This window comes from Ruditapes philippinarum, unplaced genomic scaffold (assembly GCF_026571515.1).
Source record: "Ruditapes philippinarum isolate M1 unplaced genomic scaffold, ASM2657151v2 ctg7148_1_1_1_1, whole genome shotgun sequence".
Lineage (NCBI taxonomy): Eukaryota > Metazoa > Mollusca > Bivalvia > Venerida > Veneridae > Ruditapes > Ruditapes philippinarum.
Genome location: NW_026865653.1, coordinates 24,055 through 39,220, shown reverse-complemented (window position 1 = coordinate 39,220; position 15,166 = coordinate 24,055). Strand labels below are relative to the sequence as shown.

Genomic DNA, 15,166 nt, shown 5'->3' with positions numbered 1-15,166 from the left:
TGGCATCAATAGGTCAAAGCAAACTCAAGTTATTGAGCAGAAACCAAAAGTTGACGCCCGCCTTCCAACTTCAGCATTACAATTACCAGTTTTCGTTAAAACTCTGGTTAAAAACATTATATACTTTTCTATTGTTTTAGTTATTAACAGGAATTATCTAATCAAAATGATAGATTGAGATAACATGGATGGTCAATGAATATTTTATAGGCACATTATAATTTATGCCTCAGAAATAAATTATAGAAAACAGAAAAAATCAGTTTTATATGAGCCGCGTCACGACAAAACCAACATAGTGCGTTTGCGACCAGCATGGATCCAGACCAGCCTGCGCATACGCGCAGTCTGATCAGGATCCATTCTGTTTGCTATCAGTTTCTCTACTTGTTAAAATGTTTAAAAGCGAACAGTATGGATCCTGATCAGGCTGCGCAGATGCGCAGGCTGGTCTGGATCCATGCTGGTCGCAAACCCATTATGTTGGTTTTGTTGTGACATGGCTCATATGTTTAAATCATTGTTTTATATCAGATGCTTGTTACCAGAAGAAAATACCGCTTAAAATTATAATGTGAAATTATTTTCAAAATGTAAACAAAGTAATAGTTTCTTCCATACAAAATACTAAATCACTATAACTGTACCAATTAATGAAATAGCAACAGAAGAAAAAGATGGTTAAGGTAATTGACAATCAGTAACTTTTTTTGAAACAATACAAACACACTAAAAATAAGAAGCTTTTGAGAAATAAAACTAAAAACATTTCTGGGCATAAAGGGCCTTTAAAGCAGAAAAAGGCAGAGAAGTTAAGCAAATGCTTGTGAACAATTAAAAGTCACAACAAATTTGTTTGTGATGTAATTAATCAGTCTGCAACACCTGTTATATATAAATGTTGGAATGACTTCCTAAAATTCAAATTGACACATTTATACTTCACCTACTGTGTTTACAAAAATAATTGATTGGATTTTACTCAATGGGTATTTCAAAATAAATGTTTACTAAATCCTTTATTTAGTTCTGGGAAAAGTCAGAATTATTTAGTACTTGTACAGAATTATGAAATCCCAAAACTCTCTTTTATACAAACCGGTGCTTTTTAATGATGCAAATGGAAAGTTATTAAATAGCTGGTCAAAAAATGTTAAAAATATGTCGTCAGATTTAGGTAATTATACATGTATAGAATAATGATAATATTACAACTGTGCCTGTAAATACCATAATACAAAATATTATTGATCAGCAACTACAACAATGGTGTGCTAACTTATTACTTTTTCAAAATTAGAAAGTTATAATTTATTCAAATTTGAATTTACCCAAGAGAAATATTTAAGTTGTGTTAATAATTTTAAGCATTGTAGTTTAGGTGCTCTTCACCTAAATTAGTTATTGAAGAGGGTAGACATAGAAATATTGAAAGGAACCAAAATGTACAAAATGAAATATGAAATTGAAACTGAGTTTATCTATAATGAAATGTACAAACAAATGTGTAAATATAAACTTAGCAAAATTTGTTTAATAAGCGATGCAACTATGAATTGAATATACATTAAAGGAACTCCACTCAGGTCCAAAATCCTAGGAACATAAAATTTGAATGTTGTTGATGGATCAGCTGGGGCACTTAAAACAGAAAGATATGCAAAATATAATTAAGAAATACCCAAAAATAAATTCAAAATTGTATTTTTTGCTATTTTCAACCTGATAAAAGTAATAAAATGTTGAAACACTTTTCAATTTTTGGTCATTTTCATAAGAAGAAGAATTATTCTGGAAAAACGGAGTGAGCTAATAATCTGAATTTTTTCATACATATTACTGGTGGAGACCTACATCAAATGGAACATTAATCTCAAAAAACAATTTTTAGTATTGTCATGTCAAAAATAATTTTTAGTATTGTTATGTCAAAGATATGTCAGTGGAGTCCCTTTAATACAATTGTTTGAATTATTTTACTCTGAGACATAGGTGTATGTATAATAATTTATAATACATCTTACTTTTCTGTACTTATTGTACCGCTTAAATGTAACTTGGCAATGAACATGTACCGGGTATATGTTTTTGCTAATAAAACATTTGATTTGACTTTGAAAATTTAACAAATGGCATAGATATTTGTATTTCTTACAGCTTTATATTTTTATGACAGAAAATTTCCAAAGTTATTATTGAGAAAATTTAATCAGGAGTAAGAGTACTACATTGCCTGCTGTACTGCATGTAAAATTGGGCAAATAGATATAGTGACAATTATTCTTGTCCAGTTATATTATAATTGGTTTGAACATTTAAACAGAAGTACATATAAATGGCCAGACAACCACAATGACTCGCAGCCTCAAACCAGTATACCAGCTGCATAACTAAGTTGTACAGAGGTATAATAAAGATCTTTAAGACATATCTCATTGTTGTAGATTTTTGGATCCCTACAGTGTCATCAATTAGTCCACTAGAATGTCTCATTCCATTTTCATGTTGAGAAAAACAAATGTCAATTCACTGTCCTCCCAGAAGTTTGTGTCTCTCTGATAATAAAAGAAATATATATTAATATCACTTATTATTATCTATTTAGGAAATAGATATCAAATTTACGTGTATTGTTGTAAAATAATGCAGGCTTTCAATTAAAATGTGCAGGAGTATAATCACAAAGACAGATATGCATGAGCGATTAATTGGAAAGCATTTGAACAATAAACCATGCATTTTTATACTACAATGCGAGAAAAATTAATATCTATTTCCATTCTTATATGCTTATTAAAAGAGAATTGATAAAAATATGTTGAACTACATTGAGCATAAAAGTAATTTCCCTGACGTCATTTGTTCTGATTTCATATCTGACATCATATGATGTGTAAGCATTTTTTATGCTGTGCATATATTGTGTAATAATTTTTGTACACATCTCAAATAAAATATTGTAAATTACTTTGCCTCATTAATTTTAAATGAAAAATTAATATTTGTCAATTATTTTTTATTGGCAGATTTTTCATTTTAATTTTGCATGTAGATTAATATGCATATAAAATGTTCCTGTGACAATAAATTGCAGGAAGATTATGAAAGCACCCTGAAATAATTTAATTTGACAAACTTATATGATTTCATGTTTTTCTAAGTTCTAGTAATTTTATTCTACATGTATTAACTTTAAATATTTATAGATACAAACATGGATAATGCAAAAGAAATGCAGTGTTATATTTTTGCTTAAGAAACGTTTTCAGTATTAATCCTCAACATACTAGATATCTGTACTGAACTTGTCCATTTGTTAATATATATATTACCATTCATTATTGTACTGACTATAATATTACAGTGCAGACCATCTTGGTTACAATGGTGCAAGCCAGCTTAAATTTAGTTAATACATTAGTCATTTTTTATATTCATATGCTGATTAAATGCTGGATAAAAACAAATTATTTGTACCATCTTATTGCAACACAAATCACATACATTACTGACATTCACAAATAAATTGTAATGGTAATAATAAATTATTTCAATAATCGCGAGCATTTGATTTACCTGATAGAACTATCATGTTCATTTTGTAAATTGACTTATATGAACCTGGAAAAATGAAGAAATTGGTACTATATATTTTCATGGTAGTGAAACTTGTTTACTAAACCATCTGTGGGTTTTGCTGTTTGAAAGAAGTTAAAATCATGCAACACTTTTACCAGGAATTTTCTCAGTTGATAAATTGCCATAAATCAGTCATAATCCGTACTTTGAACAGTAATCTCTAATTACTAAGAGATCTTAAATATATATCTATTGAGTTTCAAGTGAATACCTTTAATATTTTTGAAAACTGTTGTCTATGTAAAACATATAAAATAAATACATACAGTCAGAGTGCCTTTCTCCAGCTATTTTGGGGAAAAAATTCCCCTGACATAAATTGAGGAAAATTATGCATCAGTTTTATTCTAAGAGTATTTAACATATATATTTACCAATTGATCTGTATAGGGAAGTCTTTTTTTATAAAAGTATTATATCTTAAACTTCACAACAGTAGAATAGTCCAGACATCAACACTCTGTTTCCTATAAAATATAAAACAAGAGCGATCAATAATCACATGTGTCGCCTCATAATGGCCAATTTCATGTTGGGACAAAGTTTGTGACAGACGGACAGACAGACGGACAGTGCACAACTAGACTTGGTACTGATCATTCCTGTAAAGTTTGGATAAAATTGCACCAGTAGTTTATGAGGAGTAGTCCGGACAAGAATTTGCGTATCTGGCAACACACAGAAAAAACACCTTTTTATCAAAGGGCCATAACTCGGCCGAAAATCATTCAACCAAAAAAACCCGTGCAATATGCGCAAGGACTTGAGCTACAGATCAATCCTGTAAAGTTTCACTGAAATTGCTTTAGTGGTATAAGAGAAGTAGTCCGGACAAACTTTAAAAATAAAAATTATTAAAGGGCCATAACTCTGACAAAAATCATTGAACCGGAAAATGCTGATAATATGCACAACTACCCTTAGTACTGATTATTCCTGTAAAGTTTAGATGAAATTGCACCAGTAGTTTATGAGGAGTAGTCCGGACAAGCTTTTGTGTATCTGGCAACATACAGAAAAATAAACCTTTTTTATCAAAGGGCCATAACTCGGCCAAAAATCATTCAACCGGAAAACCCTTGCAATATGCGCAAGGACTTGAGCTACAGATCAATCCTGTAAAGTTTCATTGAAATTGCTTTAGTGGTATAAGAGAAGTAGTCCGGACAAACTTTAAAATTAAAAATTATTAAAGGGCCATAACTCTGACAAAAATCATTGAACCGGAAAATGCTGACAATATGCACAACTAGACTTGGTACTGATCATTCCTGTAAAGTTTGGATGAAATTGCACCAGTAGTTTATGAGGAGTAGTCCAGACAAGTTTTGTGACGGACAGACGGACAGACAGACGACGGAGAAGTGATCCCTATATGTCGCCACTACTCCACGGAGGCGACACAAAAACTTAACACAGAAATAAATACAGAATATATTTGCATCATACAATCTTTGTGAAAGTCCTTAAATCTATAATGTACAGAAGATCTTTTTCAGGAACCAAATATCACAGTGTATATTTATTTATCAATTAATTATTTCATTCATTCATTCAATTTTATTTATTCAGAATGAAAGTATAAAAGTATTTATATACTTTTGCTGAATGATAATATATCATATATACGAGAAAATAAAAAGAATAATACAACTCAAAACAAAATTGTTATTACCGGTAGTTTGAAATAAATATAACGCATAACTGATTTTGAATGTGACTGTAAAACTGTTGACAAAATTTCACCATAAGATCATTGATGAAATTGTTAAATAAGTAGAGTAGTAAAATAATTATACAGTTGTAAACCAAGAACACAATAGTTAATGTATTACATTTCCCATTTTAAAATCCTTTAGTTAATTAGAATTGACTGCACTGTCCACTAACTACTGTCAAACATTGTTGATATGTCCGCAGTTATTCGCCTGTTTTATTTTTCAAAGTCTCGGCAATTGATGTCACAAACATCCTTGAAAATTTCTTCTTTCTGCCTTTGCCTGACTTGTCTACAATTTCTCCATTACCCTTTCTTAATCGATTATGCCAACTGAAAACTATGATGTGGCTTCCAGGACATTTTCTCTTGATATTCTACGTTTTTAGACAGTTTCTAATCTTACTTTTGACAAAATTTCGATTTATTTTTGAGACATTCCGACGACATCAGTTTTAATGCAAGTTTTTCTTTAACAAGTGACGTTTGAATTGTGATTGCAAAGGCAAAGGTGGTATAAATGAAGTCATTTATTCTGACAACGTCTATTAGATAGCTCATGATGTTTTGGCGTATTTCTGTAAAATATACCAATCATAAAGCGCCTGTCATCAGTGCAAATTTATGCATTTTGCCGGGTGTGCGTTACCATGATTTTGAAATTCGCAGTTACGAACAAGCTATTTGAGTTATCAGATAAGATATAGTATCAGTTTATAGGTAATGTTTTCTGATTAAGTGTGATATATAAAAGTAATAGTTTGTGACAGCACAAGTCCAGTTTATTTATGATCATCCCTCGTATATCAGATGATATGGTCTATATGAATAAGATTTAATCACCAATTTATTAGGATATTACTTATTCAACAGACCAGAAACATTAGAGCAATTCTTGAAAAGGACTACCGGTAATGATCATGGTGAGATGTGAACCCATGCTTTATTTTTCAAGCATTCAAAATGAAAGTAGAAAAAATAGTAGTGACGTAGCATCACATGTCTGTCAAACCACACACCACTTACTGCAGAAGTCATTGTGTTTATACTGTATGAATTGTTTAATTCACTGATATTGAGTGATCTATTTATTATACTTTGGAACAAAATTTGTGGTAAAGTAAATTGACTAATAACAGTTTTGTCTGTTGCATTCTTACCTAATTTCCATTTAACGATTCCCGGATGCTGGCAGGCAATACATTTTAAATCCTTCCATCAAGAAAAGAGGTCCTGAAGAATACACAGAAAACAACTTTTGATTTTATCATATAACACAAAACTACACAGATGTAATAAATACACTTTGAACAAGACCAAACAAACCATTGAGATGACTTGAATTGGGGTTCTTCAAATCTATTTTCTATCCCACACCAAGTTGGGTCTATTTCCGTACAGGGGTGACAACAACAATAGCCATGTACGGAACATTAATCTTTCTATGTTGCTTTATCATTCACAATAACAATATCAACACATCAAGAACTTAAAAAGCAAATTATTTGTATAAGACATAAAAACATCAGTGATTGTTACTATCGTCATGATGCTGAAATTTTAAGCACAGTGCTGTAACAGACAAAGAAACACATTAAAAAATGTGCACGCAGATCATTCCATCGTTCAAATTTCTTGTAGCTAAAATAATTCAAGGTCACATGATCACAAGAGAACAGACATGTTTACATCGGTAAATTAATGAAGAGAGATTTTACACACCTTTTTTAAATAATGAACAACAAATTATAAAATATAATTGACACAAAACACTTGCTTATTTAGAAGACAGAGCTTCTGTTGAATAGGTCAAGATCATGTTTTCTTGCACTTGTTATCATTTAAGTGGCACAAATGCCGGGTATAATTTACTGAAAGTGGAATTTACAGACTCATATTTTTTTAATTTTACCTGGCAACTGAATTCCACGAATTAACAATCTTACCGTTCACAAACCACCAAATTCATGCCCTCAAATTTAAATGATTTTGCAGTACCTTCAATACTCTGTGCTCTGGTAAACCAAAAACACAAACCTTTTCTTTAGACCTGCTATTACAGGTTTCCCTCACTAACTTATAATTATAGAAACTTATATATCTTTGCCACATTCTTTTGCAATAAAGTACATAATATGTTGAAATCATATCACAGCCTAATTAATTTTAACTTGAACAAGTGCTGTCAGCAGAGAGGTGTTGCTGACAAACATTATATATTTGATGTTACAAAAACTTCCTTCAAGAAATAAACAATTAAGAGTAATTCTGAGAGTATTGGTTAAAAAAAATGGCCATAATTCTGGCAAAATATCTAAGTTAGACTTATGGGCCAAAAAATGGCCATAATTCTGGCAAAATATCTAAGTTAGAGTTATGGGCCTTGGATAATTATGCTCTTAAGTTACTGTGTGAAGTTTTAATTATTCCCTTTAGTAGTTTTGGAGATACCAACTTGCATGCAAAAACTTACCAAAGTGTGACACCAATGCCTGGGTGTGTACAATAGCTCACAGTTGTAGACCATAATTGTAAACTTAAGTATTGCAAAGTCATTATCAATGAGGCATTCATTTTGTGGATTTCATGGACAGGCTAATCCACATAATTGAACTTGACCAGTTACATACTTTTATGTAATGAGAAAAGTGTATTGCTTATCAAAATGCCCGAAAATAAACAAAAGTAAATGTCACATAAACTTTTCTAAACACTTACATGGATATTTCATAAAGACACCATCTATCTGCTTTGTATTTCAATGTGCTATTGTCCTTGAATACAAGGCCATATGCCGTCCCACAAACACACTTGTCTAAACCTGTGTTGCTGGCATCAAGACACCAGCAACATGCTAGACTCACGTTTGTACAGATATGTACATCTTGTTGCTGAAATGGAACAAATATAAACCTTTTCTCTACACATGCTGATCAACATTCCTGTAAGGTTTCCTGACTGTAGGTCAATTACTTTTTAAGCTACGTGCGACACAAAAAGAGACGAATTGACGGACAAGGGTAAATCTAAATGCCCCTGCCCCTAAAGTGGGGGCACAATAACCAAAAACATTGCAGGAAACTGCAAGTACTGTCTCAACATGGATGCTGCTATCTTTTTTTCTTGGCTATATCCCGTACTGAATGGTACTATTTCTTGAAATCAGTTGCTATCAAAATATTGTCATTTTCTTGGTTATTTTTAGTAAAGTAATATATTTTGTATTTCTTATTATGAAAATGACTCGTATGGAGCTAAAGTGTGTCACACTATTATACCTATAGTATACTGTATTAAATTTCATACAACAATAGAAGTATACAAGAGGTCCATGATGGCCCTGAAATCGCTCACCTGTATATAGGCCCCTGGGCAATGACAATTTTAAACCAGGGACTTTTATTTGAACAAACTTGGTAGACAGCCATAAGAAGATGTTTCATGATTAATATCTAAGCTCTAACTCTTTTGAGTTTTAAAAGAAGATTTTTTAAAGTTTTTACTATATATATATAGGAAAAAACAATGACCCCCCCCCCCTTAGGGGCCAATTTTGACCCCAGGGCTTTTATTTAAACAAACTTGGTAGACACTAACTAGAAAATATTTCATGCTTAGTATGTAAACTCTAGTTCTTTTGGTTTTTTAAAAGAAGCTTTTTTAAGTTTTTACTACATACATGTACAAATAAGGAAAATCAATGACCCCCAGGGCCTGGCCAATTTTAACCCCAGGGCTTTTATTTGAAAAAACTTGGTAGACACTGCCTAGTTGATGTTTCATGCCAAATATTTAAGCTCTAGCTCTTTGGGTTTTTTTCAAAGAAGACTTTTAAGTTTTTACTATATAAAGGGAAAAACAATGACCCCCGGGGCTGGGCCAATTTTGACCCCAGGGCTTTTATTTGAACAAACTTGGTAAACACGCACTAGAAGATGTTTCATGCTTAATATTTAAGCTCTAGCTATTTGGGGTTTTTAAAAAAAAGATTTTTTTAAAAGTTTTTACTATATACAAATAAGGAAAATCAATGACCCCCCGGAGCGGGGCCAATTTTGACCCCAGGGCATTTATTTGAAGAAACTTGGCAGACACTGACTAGGCGATGTTTCATGCCAAATATTTTAGCTCTTGCGGTTTTCTAAAAGAAGATATTTTAAGTTTTTTCTTTTGGTTGCCATGGCAACCAGAGTTCTGCTTGGAATTAAATTCTTTGAACAATTTTGAAAGTTGACTACCAAATGAACATTCCTGTGAAGTTTGGATGAAATTGGCTAAGTGTTTTATGAGGAGATGTCGTTGAAAGTAAAAGTTTACGGCCGGATGCCGGCCGGACGCCGGACGAAAAGCGATCACAAAAGCTCACCATGTCACTTTGTGACAGGTGAGCTAAAAAATCATTCACTACCATACATATTAAGATGTTATACTGCAAAGAAATTTTGCATGATGATAAAGTTTTTATGTGGAAAAAAGATATAGTTGTGACTCTCTACAATGGAGTTTAGTATATAGTATAAATAACGTCATAATTTTCCCCAAATTGACTTTCATATATTTTTTCCCCTCCCTACCAGCACCCAGCATCTCCCCCATTAACTAGGCCACCATTGTTCATTGTTAAACTTCATGTTGCTAACTAGTGTACAAAATTTACACATGAAACAGAAACAGACATAGATACATTGTAAATATAATAAATGTAATAAATAAGTTACCTGTATTTGTAAAGTGACTAGTTCCCCTTCAAGATTAACTCTGTTAGGTGTTGAGCACGGAGAGCATTTCTCTTTTATATAAACCGGATCTCTTCTTCCCTAGTTTGCACTCTATGTTACCATTCCAGATCATTTCATCTACAAAAGACGATATTAAACTGATAAATCTACGAGAAAGAGCCTCAATTCTGAAAAATGTATGTGCCATTACTTAATAAGAAAAGGAAAGTTAATTGCTGCATTTTGACATTTTTCTGCACTAATTATTTGTTACTTTACCAAGTATTCAAAATATACAATTTGATTTTATAAGTTTTATTGAAAAAAAAAGACATTTCAGAATGAGATTCATAATTGTCTGATGTCATTTTATAATTTTAACATGTAGTATGTAATTCAAAATGTAAATTGATCTCTTCATTTAATGATTAAACAAAAATCAAAGTATGTACATTTGTATTTTAAGGTATTAGGACCCTAATGGGCACTATCAGGAACTAAACAAGAGCTGTCCGTAAGACAGCGCGCTCGACTTTTTTATTGCTTGCCAATAAAAAAAGTTTTTGCAGTAAAAGGCAATACAAGAATCTCTGTATTTTTAAAGTGAACAATGGCCATGAGCATTAAGATATTTAGTGAAGAATTATTTTATTATGACATAATTTATGGTAAAGTGAACAAGTGGATAGGAATGAATTTTTTTAGATTTTTTAAGTTTTTTAGTGCTTGCCTATAATACAAAACATTGACAGTTAAGGGCCATAATTCAAATAAAATCTTTGACAGAATTACCTTCTCCTGGACATGTTTGGGAATCATGATTGTAAACAAGTATTCCAACTTTCAAATTAATATCTCAAACAGTTCAGTCAAAAAGTGGACTGGTACTAAAAACTTAACCAAGATTCTAAGTCGATAAAAGGCCTTAATTTTTAAAACAAATCCTTGACAGAGTTACCTTCTCTTGCGTACAGATGGGGGTAATGATGTGAAATAGCATTAAAAGTTTCAAAGCAATATCTCAAAGGGTTAAGGCAATAAGTGGATTTTACCCATATTCAATGTATTTTCTAAGTCAAAAAGGGGCATAATTCTGTCAAAAACCTTGACAGAGTTATGTCCTCTTGTCTGTTGATGAAGGTCGTGATGGTAAACAAGTATGGTCAGTTTCAAAGCAATACCTCCAATGGTTTTGAAATAAAGTGAGGTGGTACAAAAAACTTAACCAAGCTCAATACACTTTCTAAGTCAAAAAAGGGCCATAATTCTGTCAAAAACCTTGACAGAGTTATGTACTCTTGTCTGTAGATGGAGGTTATGATGGTGAACAAGTATGGTAAGTTTCAAAGCCATACTTGTAATACTTCTGAAATAAAGTGGGGTGGTACGAAAAACTTAACCAAGGTGTGACGCCAACGCCAACGCCGACGCCGACGCCGACGCCGACGCCGGGGCGAGTAGGATAGCTCCCCTTTTCATAGAAAAGTCGAGCTAAAAATGTATACCTTAAAGTACACCTGTATGCAAAATTTAAACAAAGTTTACCGTACGGAAATCAAGTTATGGCCACTTTTCTGAACTCAAGCTAGGATGTTATAAGGGCCCTTTTTTAGAAAATAGGAACCTTTAAATAATCTGCAATAACATTCTAATGAAAAATGTTCTCCCATTAATTTTTGGTAAGAAACAAATAGTACCATTCAGCTAACAATCTAAATAAGCAAAATTATTGTTTCTACTTAAAATTTATGAAATCTGTATAAAAATGTTACCCTACCCCACCCATTTTTACCACGTGTCTGACCATTTTTCTACTTAGGGAGCCCAATTTAAAAAATTCTTAAAAATTACCTAAATGAGTGCCTGTTTTCAAAGTTTCCCTAAATTTTTAAAAAAGTATATTGGTTGATCTTGTAAAATATGAAATACTTTTACCGTCTAGTTTTGATTATATTACACTTTGAAAATATCAGGTACTATACATATGTATTTATTACTATATTTAGCATAATTTAGCCAATAAATACCTATATAAATAAAAAAATCAAAATTAAACACTTTTTTCTTTCCAAATGGGACATGAGAGATACATAAATAATGTTAAAAGAAAAAAAGAAAGAAAAAAAAGTTGACCCTTCTGGGGATTGAACCCATGGCCCTCATTTTCAATGTAGTTAACAGTAGTTCTAGCCTATTTGAATACTCTTCAAAGCTGAGGTAATGCATTAGGGTGCTAATACCTTAAGATGAATATACAAAAAGCTTTACCTTGAATGTCAACTTTTTCCTAGAAAATGCACACCTCATTTCTTTCAATCAATTTTCTTTCTCTCAATACCTCTGTGATAAAATAAATACAGTAATAGTTAATTAAAGAAATGAAAAAGTTATGAAATATACACTATGCAGTAATGCATTTTATTATCTAAATCAGTATTTGATTATATCACATGTTCAATAATAAATTTACCTATTGCAATATGAGCAACACATTTATCAAGGGTTATTTGTGCAATTAGCAACATTTATCACCTCTGTTTGGTTGCTATAGAAACTTAATTTTAGTGGCCATTATTTACCTCAAGAAGTTTAATGAAGAGAATTATGTGCTTCTTATTTATTTAAACATTTTGTTTATAAATGTTCATATACATAATACTTTACAAATAAAACTGACTGTACATGAACAAACTAAATTTGAATCTGTAGATACTTTTTTCTAAAACACGCTCTCTCCATTGAGATAGGCTACAAATGTTATCACAGTCATCCAGAAACAATCATACATAGCTCTCATTCCTATGTGTTATGGCTTTTTCATATCTATTTCTTAATTTTATCATCTGTTCCTATGCCGGATTAATCATAGTGTTTAATTTTGAAATGTCCATTTTCTGTTGTTCACGTTTTTCATGCATTTCTTCCTCAATTCTTTGCTGCCTGAAACCATCTCTCATTACTGTTCATATGTTTTAATCTCTGTTTTTGTAGATGTCTGAAATATAGTTATCATCAGAACAAAATGAAATGAGCAGTTTATGTTATAAAAAGAGACATTCTACATTCAAATGACAAAATACTAATGCAATCATAGCAGATGAAATTTGTAATAACATTAAAATGTAAATACTAAAATCGAAATAAACGTGCGTTGACGCTATTATATCATAAAATTTCAAAAAAGATTCATGATGTATATTTAAAACAAAACACATACATTAAATCATTTAGCTTGGAAGGTATTTATCCAATTCTACATGCTTTACGTATGTGTTTTATTTTTCCGGTGCCAACTACATGGGAAATGCTGAGACAGAACCGTTCAAAATTCGAATTTTAATTGATTTAAAAAAGCTTATCATTTGAGATTTATTAACTCAAGAAAAAAACAACATAAAATTACTCTGCCAAGACCCTCAGAAATTCTTAGAATGATTTCAGTTTGACGGTAGAAAAAAGATCAGTGACATCGGAATTTTTTTTCAAGCTCACAAGTTTATAAAAGAATATCATGCACTTAACATTATTCTCTCAAAGAAATATAAAAAGCATTTATCAATATAAACATTAATAAAACAACATTTTCTCATATTCATTTTGTGTTTTCTAAGTTAATTAAGGGTTAAACTGAATCACATTATTTGTTTACATTATCATAACATTGACAACTGTCCATTTCTTAGAAAGGGCGACAACCAAGATTAGCGGCGATGTCTATTTGCCGTATTTCCGACATAGTTACTTGAATGTTACTCGCCGTTATGCGATTGAGGCCCTCACATCAATAATTTCAATATAACACTTTGGCAAACAGGCCAAATCGTCATTTTTGTGTTTGTTTACTTGACCCTGTATGTATTGCCCGTAGGTAAAACTGGGCTATAACAAGAGCCATTACAATGTTAACACATGGTTTTGGTCCCATTATAACATGGGCAAAAGAGGGAAAAATAGCCGATTTTTATGCTATAATAGATAATATGACAACAAAATCAATGTGCTATGACATCACAATAGGTATAGTATCATAATGATCATGTTATGACATCACAATAGATGATATGACATCATAGTTCATACATGATGACATCATAATTGATGATATGACATCATAATCTGTACACCATGACATCATAATTGATGATATGACATCATAATTCATACACCATGACATAATAACAGATGATATGACATCATAATTCATACAACATGACATCATAATCTGTACACCATGACATCATAATTGATGATATGACATCATAATTCATACAACATGACATCATAACAAATTATATGACATTATATAAATAACACATGGGATTGTGGGTAACAGTAAAAACATCATCCCAAGGAAAATACAGTTACCATGTGTTATTTATCTATTACACTGAACAAAAAATACTGTGATGATCTGAAATTGTCAACTTAATCTAACTTTAACAAAATAAACCAAGAGTAACAATAACTAAACTGTTTTAAGTGTACTTTAGGCATATTTGAGAAGTTTTCTTTTTCGTTTATTATTCTTTAAGCAAGTGATGATTTTTACTGGTCATAAACATACAATCAGCTGTGTTTTATTTAGAAAACAAAACACTAACCCATTAATACAGTTATGATCCTTCTGTATCCAGAATATTCTTTGCATGGTTTTTGACAAAATAACGATGATATCCTATGTCTGTCCACCATATCTGTAACGTTTCACTAATTAAAATTGTTAAATGTTCCTTTGTTGCATGCTTAAATTGTCTGACACATAATTATTCACATTGCAATTACTTCTGTTGAAAACGGATGTTTACTTTTTGACTATTCAATAAAAAAATATTTTATACGCAAAAAGCACTCCAGGGTGCAAAACAACTAAATTTTAAGGGTGTCATAGTTACTCTGTTGATGTCCTATTGTGGTGAATGTCAAAAATAAGAATGAATTGAGAAAAAAATGACGGCCATTTTATTTCATTTTATTTAGAATATAGACCACGTGACCAGATTTTATACTGTTAAAAAGCACTGTTACCTATGTAACAATACAAAATTCATAGTCACGTGGTACACTTGCATTAACAGTTAGAATAACTCCCAGA

At 31.4% G+C, this 15,166-nt stretch overlaps 1 long non-coding RNA gene across 1 annotated transcript; it reads right to left on the bottom strand.

Annotated features, from left to right (window-relative positions):
* Nucleotides 1–1,916: 1,916 nt before the first annotated feature.
* Nucleotides 1,917–12,463, bottom strand: LOC132729922 (uncharacterized). Its single transcript, XR_009625691.1, has 6 exons — nucleotides 12,343–12,463; nucleotides 10,075–10,212; nucleotides 8,075–8,247; nucleotides 6,517–6,589; nucleotides 4,014–4,106; nucleotides 1,917–2,555 (listed from the first exon to the last, which is right to left on the bottom strand). It is a non-coding gene; the product is annotated as an uncharacterized LOC132729922 (long non-coding RNA).
* Between the last annotated feature and the right edge of the window lie 2,703 nt (nucleotides 12,464–15,166).